The sequence below is a fragment of the Suncus etruscus genome, chromosome 10, assembly GCF_024139225.1.
Source record: "Suncus etruscus isolate mSunEtr1 chromosome 10, mSunEtr1.pri.cur, whole genome shotgun sequence".
In the NCBI taxonomy this organism is placed as follows: Eukaryota; Metazoa; Chordata; class Mammalia; order Eulipotyphla; family Soricidae; genus Suncus; species Suncus etruscus.
The window spans coordinates 86,156,880-86,173,518 of NC_064857.1; the positions used below are offsets into that span (position 1 = coordinate 86,156,880).

General features: G+C 36.8%; 1 non-coding gene across 1 annotated transcript; it reads right to left on the bottom strand.

The window, feature by feature from the left end:
* Positions 1–11,968: 11,968 nt before the first annotated feature.
* LOC126021749 (U6 spliceosomal RNA) lies at positions 11,969–12,071 on the bottom strand. The gene has a single exon (XR_007500226.1). It is a non-coding gene; the product is annotated as a U6 spliceosomal RNA (small nuclear RNA).
* Positions 12,072–16,639: the final 4,568 nt, after the last annotated feature.

Consider the following 16,639-nt stretch of genomic DNA (forward strand, 5'->3'; position numbering starts at 1 on the left):
CAACATAATACACAACATCAACAAGAAAAATATAAATCACATGATCATATCAATAGATGCAGAGAAAGCATTTGATAAGGTCCAACACCCATTCTTGATCAAAACTCTCAGCAAGATGGGAATGGAAGGAACCTTTCTCAATATAGTTAAGGCCATCTACCATAAGCCAGAGGCAAATATTGTTCTCAATGGAGGAAAACTGAAAGCCTTTCCTCTAAATTCTGGCACAAGACAAGGCTGTCCTCTCTCACCACTCCTATTCAACATAGCACTGGAAGTACTTGCTATAGCAATTAGACAAGAAAAAGATATCAAGGGAATCCAGATAGGAAAGGAAGACATCAAGCTCTCACTGTTTGCAGATGACATGATACTCTACTTAGAAAACCCTTGAGTCTCTACGAAAAAGCTTCTAGAAACAATAGACTCATATAGCAAGCTGGAAGGCTACAAAATTAACACACAAAAATCAATGGCCTTTCTATACACCAATAGTAATAAGGAAGAAATGGACATTAAGAAAAAAAAAACCCATTCAAAATAGTGCCACACAAACTCAAATATCTTGGAATCACCTTGACTAAAAATGTGAAGGACCTCTACAAAGAATACTATAAAACTCTGCTCCAAGAAATAAGAGAGGACACGTGGAAATGGAAGCACATACCCTGCTCATGGATTGGCAGGATTAACATCATTAAAATGGCGATACTCCCCCAAAGCATTGTAGAGATTTAATGTGATCCCTCTAAAGATACCCATGACATTCTTCAAAGAAGTGGATCAGGCACTTTTGAAATTCATTTGGAACAATAAACACCCTAGAATAGCTAAAGCAATCATCAGGAAAAAGAATATGGGAGGAATTACTTTCCCCAACTTTAATCTGTACAACAAAGCAATAGTTATCAAAACAGCATGATATTGGAATAAAGACAGGCCCTCTGTTCAGTGGAATAGGCTTGAATACTCAGAAAATGTTCCCCAGTACAATCACCTAATTTTTGATAAAGGAGCAAGAAATCCTAAGTGGAGCAAAGAAAGCCTCTTCAACAAGTGGTGTTGGCACACCTAGCTAGCCACTTGCAAAGAATTGAACTTAGATCCCCAGTTAACATCATGCACGAAGGTTAAGTCCAAATGGATGAAAGACCTTGATATGAGACCCAAAACCATAAGATATATAGAACAACACTTAGGTTAAAACACTCCAGGACATTGAGACTAAAGGCATCTTCAAAGAGGAAACTGCACTCTCCAAGCAAGTGAAAGCAGAGATTAACAGATGGGAATATATTAAACTGAAAAGCTTCTGCAACCTCAAAAGAAATAGCACCCAGGATACAAGAGCCCCCCACTGAGTGGGAGAAACTATTCACGCAATACCCATCAGATAAGGGGCTAATCTCCAAAATATACAAGGCACTGACAGAACTTTACAAGAAAAAATATCTAATCCCATCAAAAAATGGGGAGAAGATATGGACAGACACTTTGGACAAAGAAGAAAATACAAAAGGCGAAAAAGACACATGAAAAAAATTGCTCCACATCACTAATCATCAGGGAGATGCAAATCAAAACAACTATGAGGTGCCACCTCACACCCCAGAGATTGGCACACATCACAAAGAATGAGAACAAGCAGTGTTGGCGGGGATGTGGAGAGAAAGGAACTCTTATCCACTGCTGGTGGGAATGCTGTCTAGTTCAACCTTTATGGAAAGCAATATGGAGATTCCTCCAAAAACTGGAAATAGAGCTCCTATATGACCCAGCTATACCACTCCTAGGAATATACCCTAGGAACACAAAAGTACAATACAAAAATCCTTCCTTACATCTATATTCATTGCAGCACTATTTACCATAGCAAGACTCTGGAAACAGCCAAGTTACCCTTCAACAGATTAATGGCTAAAGAAACTGTGGTACATATACACAATGGCATATTATGCAGCTGTCAGGAGAGATGAAGTCATGAAATTTTCCTATACATGGAATCTATTATGTGAGTGAAATAAGTCAGAGAGAGAGAGAAAGACGCAGACTGGTCTTACTCATCTATGGGTTTTAAGAAAAATGAAAGACATTCTTGCAATAATAACTTTCAGACACAAAAGAGAAAAGAGCTGGAAGTTACAGCTCACCTCATGAAGCTCACCACAAGAGTGATGAGTTTAGTTAGAGAAATAACTACGTTTTGAACTATCCTAATAATGAAAATGTATGAGGGAAATAGAAAGCCTGTGTGGAGTACAGGCGGGGGTAGTATGGGGAGGAGAGAGATTTGGGACATTGGTGATGGGAAATTTGCACTGGTGATGGGTGGTGTTCTTTACATGACTGAAACCCAAACACAATCATGTATGTAATAAAGTTGTTTAAATAAATAAAAATAAATAAATAAATAAATAAAAAACGAGATTGGAGGGCAAATCATTGGATGTCTGATAACCTCTTGTCAATCACTATGTAAATTAATGTATCTAAATTTTAAAAAGATAAGACTTGAGTATCATTCAAGGCACTGGAAAAATGTTTAACTTCAAACTTATTCTAATCAGTAACCAGGTCTGCAAATTACTGATATTGAGCAAAGAACCCTGCAAGCAGCATAGTCAGAAGAAACAAAGTTGGGGAGAGAGTAAGACACAAAGTGGAGGCAAAGAATGAGCAAATCTCAGTGTCCACAGCTCAGGCTAGAGGCTTGGTGAGGAGGTCAGGAACAGAGGAAGATGATAGAAGTAAAGCAAAGAGGGAATTGACAAAAAGGAGGTGTGAGTGGGCGGGGGGGGGGGTTCAGAACGACAGGAAAACACAGGCTCAACTATGGAGTTTTGGATTGGTTACCTGGGAAGAAAAAAGTACACAAGGGCCCAACTCCGGTTAGCTTAGCTCACTATCTGTTGGAAGCACTGTCTGCCCTTTGTTGTAAATTCAATCCAGACTTTGCTGGGGATGGAGCAGAGCCATGGGGTACTGGGATCAGGATGAATCCAAGGTGTCCATGACTCAAGGCATGTGTTCTACTAGTTGAACTTGCTACTGTCTTTTATTTGCTTAGAGACCCACCATCACGTAACTATCCCTTAGAACAAATGCAAACTGAGGCTCAATAGCAAAGTGGGGCAAACTCTCATGCTTGCTTGCATTAGAAATGTGTTATTTAAAAATACAGATTTGTTAAATGGCCATATTGGAGAATATTTTATTACATAAAATGACTCACACAGGGACTCTATTTTTTCTATTTTCCCACTTATTTATTATTATTATTATTATTATTATTATTATTATTACTTTAGGTACCATGTCCCATCCCTAATTAGTGCACATTTACTGTCACCAATGTCCCCAGTTTCCATCCCACATACATTCATCCTATGCTTGCCTCGGGAAGGCATTTTACTTCTCTCTCTCTCTCTCTCTCTCTCTCTCTCTCTCTCTCTCTCTCTGTCTCTCTCTCTCTCTTCCTTTTTGACACTGTGGTTTGTACTATTGTTAATGAATGGTTTCATGCATATCACTTTATCCCCTTATGGCACTTAGTTCTAGTCCAGATTAATTTCAACTATCATTGTCTTAGTGGGCCCTTCTTTACCCTAATTGCATTCACCACTTTTGTGGCAAACTTCCTACCATAGACTGGTTCTCATAACTGTCATCTCTATTATTTCTGGAAATTTTTTCTATACTGTCTTTTATTTTTTATATCTCCAAAACAGGTGAGATTAATTTATGGCTATCCTCCTCTCCCTCTGACTCATTTCACTCAGCATAATAATCTCCATGTTCATCCATGTATAAGCAAATTTCATGACTTCACTTTTCTGAACAGCTGCGCCATAGTATTTCATTATGTACATGTACCACAGTTTCTTTAGCCACTCATCTATTGAGCACTTGGGGTGTTTTCAGAACACAGATTTTTAAACAGCAAGATTTTCTTGGGTAAATTTACTCTATTTTCCAGAGATCATTTTATACAGTAGTTTTGTAGAAGTGTGTCAGAATTAGGAACTGAGTTTTGAAGCCAATATTTTTCATTTTTTTGACACTTACTGTTTTTGAACTTAAACATAAAATTTACCTCTTTGGGACATAGTTTACTCACTTACCAAATGAGAATTATACCAGTACTGATGAATTGAGCATCATTTTTTTTGTTTGTTTTTGGGCCATGCTCAGGGGTTACTCCTGGTTGTCTGCTCAGAAATAGCTCCTGGCAGGCACGGGGCACCATATGGGACACCGGGATTCGAACCAACCACCTTTGGTCCTGGATCGGCTGCTTGCAAGGCAAATGCCGCTGTGCTATCTCTCCGGGCCTGAATTGAGCATCTTAAATTAATGAGGTGGTATGTGTGAATATAATTAGAAAATGCTGTTTCAGGAAAATAAATATTTAAGGAAATCATCAATAGCACTAAGTGATGACTTGCAGAGACCTTTTAATTCTATCAGCATTTAGCTCATTATTGGGTATTATAAAAAATAAAATGTTTGCAGGCTGATGACTTGAAGTCAGAAGCTTAAACTTTGTACACCATTCAAAAACCATAAAGTAAATTTTTTACTTTTATGGCTACAAAGGAGCGAGGAAGTGATCCAGCAATAGCCTGGAGGTAGGACAGCGCACTGAAACTGAACAGGCCATCATCACTGATAGACCAATCTATTGATAGAATTAACACACAGAGCCAGAAATAAGCATTTTTGAAAAGCCTTGAAAGATAAGTTAGGACTTAAATTTTTCAATTTGTGAGATTTTTCAGAGAAAAACCCTTAAAATTTAAAGGCACAGGAGTTGATAAATCTTAAAGACAATGGATGGGAAATCAGACTCCTATTTCAAAAATGGTTTTGAAAGCTGGCATAAGTGGGTGGAAAGTGGAAGGGACTGCATTGTACCCAGAGTGCAATACTTCTGGAAGTTTCAGGAGATGGTGAATGGCATACTCTTTATGGTATAGTACTAGGAGGTAATTTTAGAATCTTGCTCATCATATCCATGAATAAGATAATTTATAATGAAATTGCACTAAAATTTATTTCTAGCTAATATTTGGGGCATATGTAATGAAATCTAGCTTTTATTTAAATCTCATAGATAGAAGTGATCTTCAACCAAGAACCAGTGTTAGTCTATAGATGTATAGATGTTAGTCTATAGTGTAGTCTATAGATGTCTATAGATGTTAGTCTATAGATTGGTCTATAGCTTGGTTGTAACTGCCAGAATGTGGACAGGAATGCAGGGCAGGTGCTGGTACTAAGTATCAAGAAGGTCAAAAACCAAAGTTGTATAGAATGACCAAGTTGTCAATACTTTAGTGCATTGGTTTTCATTGTACTGGCATCAGTCCATGGACCAACGGTTGAAAACCAGTCACTGCTTTAGAGAGCACAATGACCAGTATCCGTAGGAAATAGTGCATAGGCTGCAGTTTATTTGGGTCTGTGAGCTTATTATCTTGAATAGACCAGCCTCTTTCTTTCCTTCTGATTTTCATTCTCTTTCCACTACTACCTAACAATGTTTCTGCTGGTGGCCAGACATATTTCCATTTCTCTTTCCCTAGTCCTACTCCTTAGGGTACCAACATGCATGAAAAGACCCTAGAGAAAAAGGGGTCAAGAAGCTACAAAATGGAAACAAAGTCTGTGGGGGGTAGGATGTGTTGCCTAACATCTGAAGAATAAATACTTTATATCAAGCCCAGTGGGGATGCATTTAGAAAAATGAGAAAAAGGGATTAAAGGGGAAAGCATTAGTTAGAAGAAGAGCATTAAAGGTCTTAAGGAAAGCTTGCCAGCAGGCTCACTAAGATACTGCCTAATAATCATTAGATTCGAAGTCTGGCTATTTCTCATCCTTTTTTTGCTATCTTTTGAGAAAGATGCCATAGATAAAGCAGGGTTAAGCCGCATCTGGGGATTTGAGTGGAAACTGATATTTGTTTTCAGTGAGTTGCACAGAAAACAAGCAAGTAATTTCTCCTGAGAACATAATTTGTTCAGTCCTGAAATCATCAGTCATGTTGATCTGTTATTGACTGGGGTCATGAGTTAGGTCAACTGGAAAAAGTTCTTTTGGAATAAGGAAAATTTGATGAATCAGATATCTAGAAAGTACCTAAACAGTATACAAGAAGTTGATGTTTCTGAATTATCTGACTATTACTGAGCATGTCTTTAATAGGGAGAGAATCTATGTTCGGTGGGAAGTGCAGACTCTTGTGTGGAGTTATCTAGAGTGACAGTTTAGCTTGGGTTGACAACTCTGCTCTGTGATGGAATACATGCTTAAGGATGACAGGTCCCTAGAGTACAGGCAGGGGTGGAGTGGGGAGGAGGGAGATTTGGGACATTGCGATGAGAATGTTGCACTGGTGAAGGGGGTATTCTTGACATAACTGAAACCCAACTACAATTATATTTGCTATCAAGGTGTTTAAATAAAGATATTAAAAATAAAATAAAAAGAATAACAGGTCCTTATTATTCACTCACATCTGCAGAGTTAAGTTTTCTAACTAAGTAGGTGATGGGATTTATGAGTTGATTGAGCCTATATGATTAAGGATTTCTTAGTTGTTTTCTTATTTCTGCAAACTTCACTAGAATGCAATTATTACTCACCATAACACTCAGTCTTCAAGATACGTTAGGCCATGACTCATATTCTATTACTGAGTTTAGTTGGCTCGAGCCAATTAATATAGACGCTGATCTGTGAAGTTCAAATTCCAATCTTACAAGTCACCATGCTTGTGACATAGTCAGTTCACCAGCTCTGTTTGCACCACACCATCATAAGGGCATTGCCAATATCCCTTAGCAATGTGAAGAAGAAATGAGCTCATGTTCCTGGACACCTACAGAGGTTCATCTTCAGTCCACATTTGACAAATGCTACTCCTATTCCCCTACACAGTGTGGTCCCTACTCTTGTTTTCAGGGGTTTCTGGCCTGTGTGCTTTTCTAAATTGATTTGGCTAGAGGCCCAAAGAGGGCAGCACTAGTCTGTCTGACTCTGTTGGGCTTGATTGCTCTTGATCTGGCCTCATAACTGTCTTGCTGTGGTGAATTCCACTAGTGACAGGAACTCAGGGTTGCCCATTATGGTTCCCAAGGGGATGTTATGGTTGATGAGGGAAAACTCAGTTAGCCACTGTTGGCTGGGCATGGTGACAGTTTCCCAGGGAACATCCTTATCTCTGCATCCTACTGTTCCATAAAGAGAAGTTATTGCTTCAATCAACCACTTGATATAGTTTATGTTGACAGTGAGGACATAATGACTTTCAACCATATTGACAGTTTCTCTTTTACTACACACTATATACTGCTGGAGGCTCTCACTGCCCTTGTTTATTCCTTTGCATCTGGGCAAGTATCAAGCTTTGGGGGCAGCCTTAGTTGTTATTTTCCTACTTAAGTTTTCCAGGCTCTTTCTCAGTCACCTGGGAAATGACCATGCCTCACATGCTCTAGACTTAGGCTCTCTCTCTCTCTCTCTCTCTCTCTCTCTTTCATTCTCTTTTTTTATACACACACACTCACTCTCTCTCTGGCTCCCTCCACCACCTACCTCTCTTTGAACTAACACATAATTGACCCCCAAACATTATTTAACTCATTTTACAGTTTTTAATTTATTAAAAAAATTTCTCTGGACAAAATAATATAATATTTGGTATGAAATAGATGCATATGGTGAGAACAGACCACTTACCATTTTGTATAGCCAATAGTATGTGGGCTGTAGAGCCAAACACTTGAATGTGATTCTGGCTGAGCCACAGACTGGCTTTGTGTCACTGAGAAAATTGTTAATTGATTAGTGCCTCAGTTTACTTACCTGTGATAGAGAAATATTAGGTAACATGAATAAATTCTACCTCTTACAATTGTGCCAAAGAATTTAACCACAGATAATATTAGAGCAGTGCCAGGCATGCAAAAAACACTTGGTAAATAACAGCTTTGAGTAATATTTTGGGGATGTACTTTTTATGAGAAACAGAACTTGTACACGTGAACACATTTGGGTAAAAGTGGTTTCCTTTTGAAAATTTGCCATATTGTTATCTAAGTACTGGAAATATGGCTGATGATGAGAATTCTTTTCTTTTGCTGAAGCATTCCAATCAGAGTATTGTTTTGGTGGGGAAAAGAGCTCTCATTCTAAGAAAGATAGTCAATGCCTTTAACAGGGTGCCACATCTGAGGATAGAACAACTCTAAGAAGGAAAATGACTTTTCAGCAATATCCTGATGCTCAACATTTATTAAACTTATAATAATATATTTAACTAATTATTTTAGCATTTATTTTAACATTTATTAAACTCGTAATAATATATTGAACTATTTTAGGACACAGCTTGTGATGCTCAGAGCTTGCTCCTGGTTTGTCTGTCAGGGATAACTCCTGATAAGGAGTTAGGTGATCATTTGAGATGTCAGGGATGGAGCACATATTGACTATGTGCAAGGCAAGCACCTGATCTGTTGTAATCTCTTCAGTATCTTTATTATATTTTTAATGCCTGTATCAAATGGTGTATAAAGGGGTACTTATGGCTTTGACCTTCAGATATAGTTCAATGAAAGCAGATTTCATGTAGTGTCATTTTCTTCTTTCTATGGATCATAGTCTAGTACCCACGTAGAGAGAGCCCCAAGAATGATTAATGACTAGATGTGCAACTACTGAAAGTGTAAGCCTTTGATTCAGTATAAAATTAATCATATGTAGTTGTTACCTTTTTTCATTCCTCTACTTTCAACATTTGAAAAGAAACAAAGTTTTGAGAGAAAATGGCATTGATGAAGTTAAGGGATTTAAAAAATCAGTTATTTTTCACAGTGTAGATTGTTGATGTTAGACTTCTCCTATGAAATACCTGCTTTCTAATTAGACCAATTTCCATTCAATGTTTTGTGGAGTGTTTGTTGATCCAGTTTACTCTGCCATGGAGACTTGTGGTCTCTGCTTGTCACCTTACATAGGCAAGTTCATCTTGGATCTCGCAGCAATATCTGGTTCTTACTCAATTTCTCTCTCTGTTTATTACTTAGACTGCTTCCTCTACTTCGGTAGGGCTATGATTTCAGAGTGTCTTTTATATTACTGTTTTTTATTTTCTTTGTTTGTTTTATATTATCTGTCAGGTAAGGTGTTTGCTTTGCATACAGCCTGTCCCAAATTCAATCTCTGAAACTCCAAATAGTTTCTCCAGCCTGCCAGGAGTGAGGCCTGAGCACAAAGTCAGGGGTAAGCCTTGAGTACCTTTGGGTTAATGATTTAGGTACACAAAACTTTTGCATTATGCATTCTATCATCAAATCAATATTCTTGTAATACTGTCCTTAGGTCCTTGTTTATCCTGTCCTCTGCATGACACACAATTCTATAGGCAGAAGCTCTATATTTTTTAAGAATATTTTTATCGGGGCCGGAGAGGTGGCGCTAGAGGTAAGGTGTCTGCCTTGCAAGCGCTAGCCAAGGAAGGACCTCAATTCGATCCCCTGGCGTCTCATATGGTCTCCCCAAGCCAGGGGCAATTTCTGAGCCCTTAGGCAGGAGTAACCCCTGAGCATCAAACGGGTGTGGCCAAAAAAAACAAAAAACAAACAAACAAAAAAGAATATTTTTATCAGGGATGGAGGGATAGCACAGTGCATTTGCCTTACATGTAACCAACCCAGGACAAACGGTGGTTTGATTCCAGGCATCCATACGGTCCCCTTGAGCCTGCCAGGAGCAATTTCTGAGGCAGAGCCAGGAGTAACCCCAGAGCACTGCCATGTGTGACCCAAAAACACACAAACAAAAAAAGAATATTTTATCATACCATTGTAATTTACCAAGTTGTCATAAAACTGCTGTTTCAGGCATTACATATTTAAATACCAATCCTACTATCAGTGTGACCTTCCCTTCACCAGTGTCCCCAATTTTCTACCCAGCACCATAGCTTTCCCCTTTCTAGGCACAAACAAATTTGTTTGATATTGTTTGTTACAACAACAGTGCAAATGGAATGACAAAAACTTAGCTCAACCCAAATTCATTCAACAGACACTGAAACACAGCACAAGTTCTCCTCTCTTTTCATGGCTAAAACATGCTTCCTGAGGAACCTCCGGTTTGTTTTTATTGGCTATTGTCTTATTAATTTATTTTGTTTCTTAATACTGCAAAATGAGTGGACTTATCTGGTATTTATCTCTTTCTTTCTTTCTTTCTTTCTTTCTTTTCTTTCTTTTTCTTTCTTCTTTCTTCTTTCTTTTTCTTTCTTTCTCTTTCTTTCATTCATTCTTTCTTTCTTTCTTTCTTTCTTTCTTTCTTTCTTTCTTTCTTTCTTTCTTTTTCGTTCTTTCTTTTCCTTTCTTTCTCGGTCTTCTCTCTTTCTTCCTTTCTTCTTGCTTCCTTCCTCACTTCCTTCCTTCCTTCCTTCCTTCCTTCCTTCCTTTCTTCCTTCCTTCCTTCCTTTCTTTCTTTCTTTCTTTCTTTCTTTCTTTTTTCTTTCTTTCTTTCTTTCTTTCTTTCTTTTCTTTCTTTCTTTTTCTTTCTTTCTTTCTTTCTTTCTTTCTTTCTTTCTTTCTTTTTTTTTTTTTTTTTTTTTTTTTTTCTTTTTTTTTCTTTTTTCTTTTTTTTTTTTCTTTCTTTCTTTTTTTTTTTTCTTTCTTTCTTTCTTTCTTTCTTTCTTTCTTTCTTTTCTTCTTTCTTTTTCTTTCTTTTCTTTCTTTCTTTCTTATCTTCTTTCTTTTTTCTTTCTTCTCTTTCTTTCTTTTCTTTCTTTCTTTCTTTCTTTCTTTTTTCTTTCTTTTCTTTCTTTCTCTTTCTTTCTTATCTTTCTTTCTTTCTTTCTTTCTTTCTTTCTTTCTTTCTGATTTACACTGCTTAGCATAATACTTCCAGTTCCATCCAGGGTGCCCCAAGCTGCAAGATTTTATCTTTTCTAAGAGCTGAATAGTATCCTATTGTGTATGTGTGCCACGGTCTCTCTTCTGGTTTTCTGTGTGTGAGCACTTGGCTATTCTTAAGATTGTGGGTGTTGTAAATTGTGGTATAGTAAATATAGGTGTGCAAATATCTTTTTGATAGTTTAGTGTTCTTGGTCTGGATGCCAAGGAGTGGAATCACTGAATCATATGATGGTTCTATTTTTATATTTTGAGAAATACCCATAGTATTCAATGGAGGCTGAACTAGCCAACAATTCCACCAATAATAAATGAGAGTCTCTTTAACTCCATATTTCAGCCAGCACTGTTTGTTCCAGACATTTTGAACACTAATGTGAGGAAGTATCTTATCATTTTTATTTGCGTTTCCCTAATAAGAAGCAATAATGAACATTTTTTCAGATTCCTGTTAGCCATCTGTCTGTATTCTTCTGAGAAGCATCTGTTCAGCATCTCTCCCCATACCATAGTTTCTTTACCCAGTCATCTGTTGAATATATATTTAGATTGATTATTTTAACTATTGTGAAAAATGCTACTATGGACTGGGGTGCAAATGAATGTCACACCCTTCAAATCAATATTTGGGAGTGGTATTGCTAGATCATATAGGATTTCCATTTTTAAAAAGAATCTATAACATGTCCCATAGAGACTGCCTCCATTATTTTATCTTCCCACTAACCATGTACCAGAGTTCCTGTTTCTCTGTGTTCCCAACACCTGTTGTTTCCAAACTTTATGATATAAACTATTATTACTGGTCTAAGCCAATATATCATATTGGTTTTGATTTCTAATTCCTTTTTATAATATCATGCTGATCATTTATTTCATGGTCCCGTAGGAACCATCTGTCTTTTTTGAGGAAGGAGCTATTCATGTCCTTCTCCCATGCTTTAAATTTGATTGTATATTTTTTTTTGTTTGTGGTTGAACGAGTTCACCATTTATTTATAATATTAATCCTTTTAAGCTCTTTTATAAAAGTACAAAATGCTTCAAGAATTTTTGAGTCATTTTTGCACAGGGACCATACTAATATTCTCTGAATCATTCCAATTTTAGCATATGCATTGCCAAAGTGAGCCTTAACCCCTTTTATGTGGTAGTTTCCTTTGTTGTGTAAAAATATACAGCAACATTTTATTGTTATTGTTTCTCTTTCCCTTATCACTAGAGATGCATATCCAAAGTTATCTTGAATGCTGAAGTTCTGAAGTTTTATGGTTTTACATCTCAGATCTAAGTCTTTAGTTCATTTGAGTTAAATTCTATGTATGGTGTTAAATAATGATCATTTCACCTTTTTTGCAGGTGACTGTCTTATTTTCCAAACATTATTTTTGAGGAGCTTTTCTTTTCTACATTTCATGAATTTAGCTTTTTATCATAAGTTAGATGTCTATAAGTGTGTCAGTTTATTTATGGACTCTTTACTTGATGCAATTTTACTAGGAGCCTTGATGACACAGAAACATAACCTGAAAAAGACTAACTACTTAAGAGAGTGACTAATAAAATGCTTCCTGGGAAAGTGAAAGAAAAGGAGGGGGCCGGATGGCAGAGACAGGAGAGATTGTTCCTGACTGAATGAGAAAAGCCTTTTAAATTTAAAGCAGTAACTAAAGTTAGTTTTTGAGGAAGGAACATGAAATATGCAAAATAAAAGACTGGGGGGGGGCATTTTAGATCCATGACTCTGTCACTCTGCTATATTCCTGAATTGGCACTTTATTTCTTTTGATTTAAAGCATTAGTGTCACATTAGATACACAGATATTCTGGCTCCTTAACAATGCAACTTCACAAACCAGTTCTCCATGAGTTGATTGGATTTAGAAAGTAGAAATGATGTACATTCGAGAGAGGTATAAACATCAGCAAAGATTCAAGCGTGCTTGGAAAATGATGAGTAATCTCTGGAAAGGGTTAGACTTAAAAGGGAATGAGAAAGAATAGACTTAGTATGAGAATGAAGAAATGCCCCTGATTCAACATCACTCTGTACCTAAACTATTACCGTGAAAGACTTGTAATCTACTTTGGTCAAAATAAAAATTATTTAAATAAAGAAAAAGAAAGTCACTTTATTTTGATAGAGAAGTGAATTGGTGCCCTTGGTTTTCAGGGGTGGTCTGAATAGGGATATGCAATATTAAATGGTTTTATGTGGTGATAAAAAGAACTGGCTACCTTGAAGTCTTTCGAAAGCTATCATGAAGTTTGATGTCCTCAAAAATGACTTTGTGAGTCAAGATCAAATAGAACAAAATTGACAATTTGTCAACTGTTAATTTGTCATATACATATATATCAGTGGTGGTGCCCACTGAGACAGATAGATGATAGATAGATAGATAGATAGATAGATAGATAGATAGATAGATAGATAGATAGATAGATAGATGGATGTTGTGGACCCTGATGCTAATATTCACTGAACTTCTTCCTAGTTTCTTGTGAATTGGTGCCCATGTGATATGATGACCTTAACTTAGCTTGACAAAGAAACTTATAATAAGTTAATAATTAGAAGCCAGAGCATGAATTGTGAGGGAGTCTAAGAAGAATCATTTAGTTACAAAATGATTAAAAATAAAAACAGCATTGGAATAAGTGGTGATGCAAACTGTATAACATAAATTGTGTTGCTCACAAGATTTGAAGTTAAGTTACAGAAATAATATTGGACACAGACACTGAAAATGTCAATGAGTTCTGAGACCAAAGCAATAGTACAGTGGAGGTTGTGTGTCTTTCACTGGGCAACCCGGGTTTGATCCCCCTCATCCCAGAAATTTCCCAAACCTGCCAGGAATATTTTTTGAGTGCAGAGCCAGGAGTAACCCCTGAACATTGCAGAATGTGTCCCCAAAACAAACAAAAGAAATCAATGACCTCTACTGAAGTTCTACAGAACTCTGTGGGTAAAAGAAGTGATTCTGCTTAAAAGAAATGTTTTCAAATTTGCTTCCTAAAAACAAAGGATGTTCCATTAATTATTACTTTCAGATAAAATAAAAATTATTTATTTAGGGTTTTTTGAGCAGTTTTCAGGAACCCAGTGGTGTTCAGGACTTATTCCTGGCTCTGTGCTCAGGTATCACTCAAGGAAGGGGTTGGAATGACGTGGGATGCAGAAGAACAAACCTAAGTTGGCCATGTGTAAGACAAGTACTCTATTTACTGTATTAAGTTGTGGGCTCCTAAAGAACAATTTTTTTTTTTGTTTTTGGGCTACACCCGGCGGTGCTCAGGAGTTACTTCTGGCTGTCTGCTCAGAAATAGCTCCTGGCAGGCATGGGGGACCATATGGGACACCGGGATTCGAACCAACCACCTTTGGTCCTGGATTGGCTGCTTGCAAGGCAAACGCCACTGTGCTATCTCTCCGGGCCCCCAAAGAACAAATTTTAATGTAAGTTTATTTCAAATATTTTGGGACACTTTTATTAAAGCATTATTTGTTATTTATCTAAATTCATATTTATGTAGAGCCTGTGCATTTTTATCAAGGAAGTTTTTTTTTAAAAGAAATTATTTTAAATTATTTTTCTATGGCTTGATAAATAGAAAAATCTTCAGAAATAGTTGGAATTTTAGATTAATGGTGAATATATAAAGTTTAATAGAGGTCACTATTTTTCAGGGGATAGTGAATTAAACAGGTTGTCTAAAATGTAAAGCTTATATAGAAGAGAGAAGGGGATTTGTGGGAATTCACAACACTAATTACCTGGAAATTTAAAATTGATAGGTCCAATGAACTTTGAGCTGTAAAGCTATAAAGGTTAGGCAGATATAATCTTTATGTTTTATAAATAAAGTTCATGGACAATTAATGCTGGAAGAAATCTTAATTGTCATCTCCTTATTTACAGATGAACAAAGCACAGCTCAAATTCACAGAGGTGGGACCAGACTTTAATCTTCTAATTATCAGGTCAATGTTCTTTCCACTTTATAATACTAGCTTTACTTATTTCTCAAATGAAGGAGTATTTCTAAAGCACCAATGGGCCCAAACCAGCCATCCATTGGTACTAAGTGGAGAATGATATTATGGCATTCATTGCTAGGTGCCTTTGTGAATCTCTCAAATAGCTTCAACCAACTTTGGAAACTTTCCTTGGGTGTTCAGATTATTCTAGGGCCCAACTTCTCTATGCTAGTCCTCAATAGCCAAATTGTTAGTGACGTCTTAAAACTCTTAGAGAAGCTATTTTCCTTCAGAGTTTCTGGTAGTTGTTATTTTCCACAGAAAAGTAAATTCTCCACACACAAATTGTGCCAGAAAATAATCTTCCATGTGTATCAATGGCGTAAGCAGTGATTGGCTTGGTTTGAGTATGTAAATAAGTCTTGATTTCATTCAAAGAATATTCTTTTAGGTACTTTCTCCTTTCCTGACCTTTGTCTGAGAACCCTGAGGGAACCCCTTGCTTAAAACTAACATTGGGGATCCAACTCAGGTGAATCCCTAAATGCAACCATTCACTTAGCCAATCCCTGTAATAGGTTTAGCCATATCCAAAGAATTTACAGAAAAGGTATAATAATTCATAAATTCAATATCCCCCTTTTAGGGGTATGATATTTAGTAAGAGGCAATATCAAGAAGGCATTAAAATTATGGAAAATATAAAGGGAAATAATTTAGAATTCACCAAGGATGTGGCAATCCTTATCTCTATCAGAAAGTTTGTGGCATGGTAGTACTGAAGTTTCCCTGGTGGACGAGCTCTATTGTCTGGAATATAATATATATAATCACTGGCCATAAAAATTCTTGTGCTTTTTTTCTACTTTCTGGTTTTTTTGTTTTTGTTTTTGGGCCACACCCGGCAGTGCTCAGGGGTTACTTCTGGCTGTCTGCTCAGAAATAGCTCCTGGCAGGCACGGGGGACCATATGGGACACCGGGGTTCGAACCAACCACCTTTGGTCCTGGATCGGCTGCTTGCAAGGCAAACGCCGCTGTGCTATCTCTCCGGGCCCTTTCTTCTACTTTCAGTTAATTTCAGTATCTTCTATTTAATGTTGTGACTCATTAAATGCTGTAACTGAGGAGGAAGGATGCTCTGAATTTCTTGATTCTCTTCATCTGATTTTTTTTAAATTAGGAAACTGAGAACCAGCGAGGAAGTAACTGTCTTTAAAAATCACTACTTGTAAGTAAAGTTGTAAAAATGTTCTATTTCTTCTGTTTTTAGTTCTGCCTTATTCATAGATTGCCTCAACTCTAGTGTAAAAGACTTAATAAAATATTTTATTATTGAAATTGTATCATCAACGTAAAATAGCTACTAAAGATTACTGCCAGTATTTGGAAGTTTTACTATTAAATAAACATTAAATGGTACTATCAAACTGCCAAATGCTCTTTCCTAACAGAATGAGTAAAAGCATGAGAAACAATGGATTAGTGTCTCTCTGCTTTTAAATGGGCAAAATAGAAACTGTATATTTACATAGCTAAGATGCTAAGGAAATTAGCTGCTTGTCTGGTGGTAAGTTAGTTTCCCATCAGCCAAAGTGTCATGAGCCTAGATGAGCTTATGGCAGGATGCAACATAAGAGATATTGCAAGGAGTATGAGAATTAGTTGGTTCATATTTCTGATGTTTCCTCCATCTGTAAAAGTCTATGCTCAA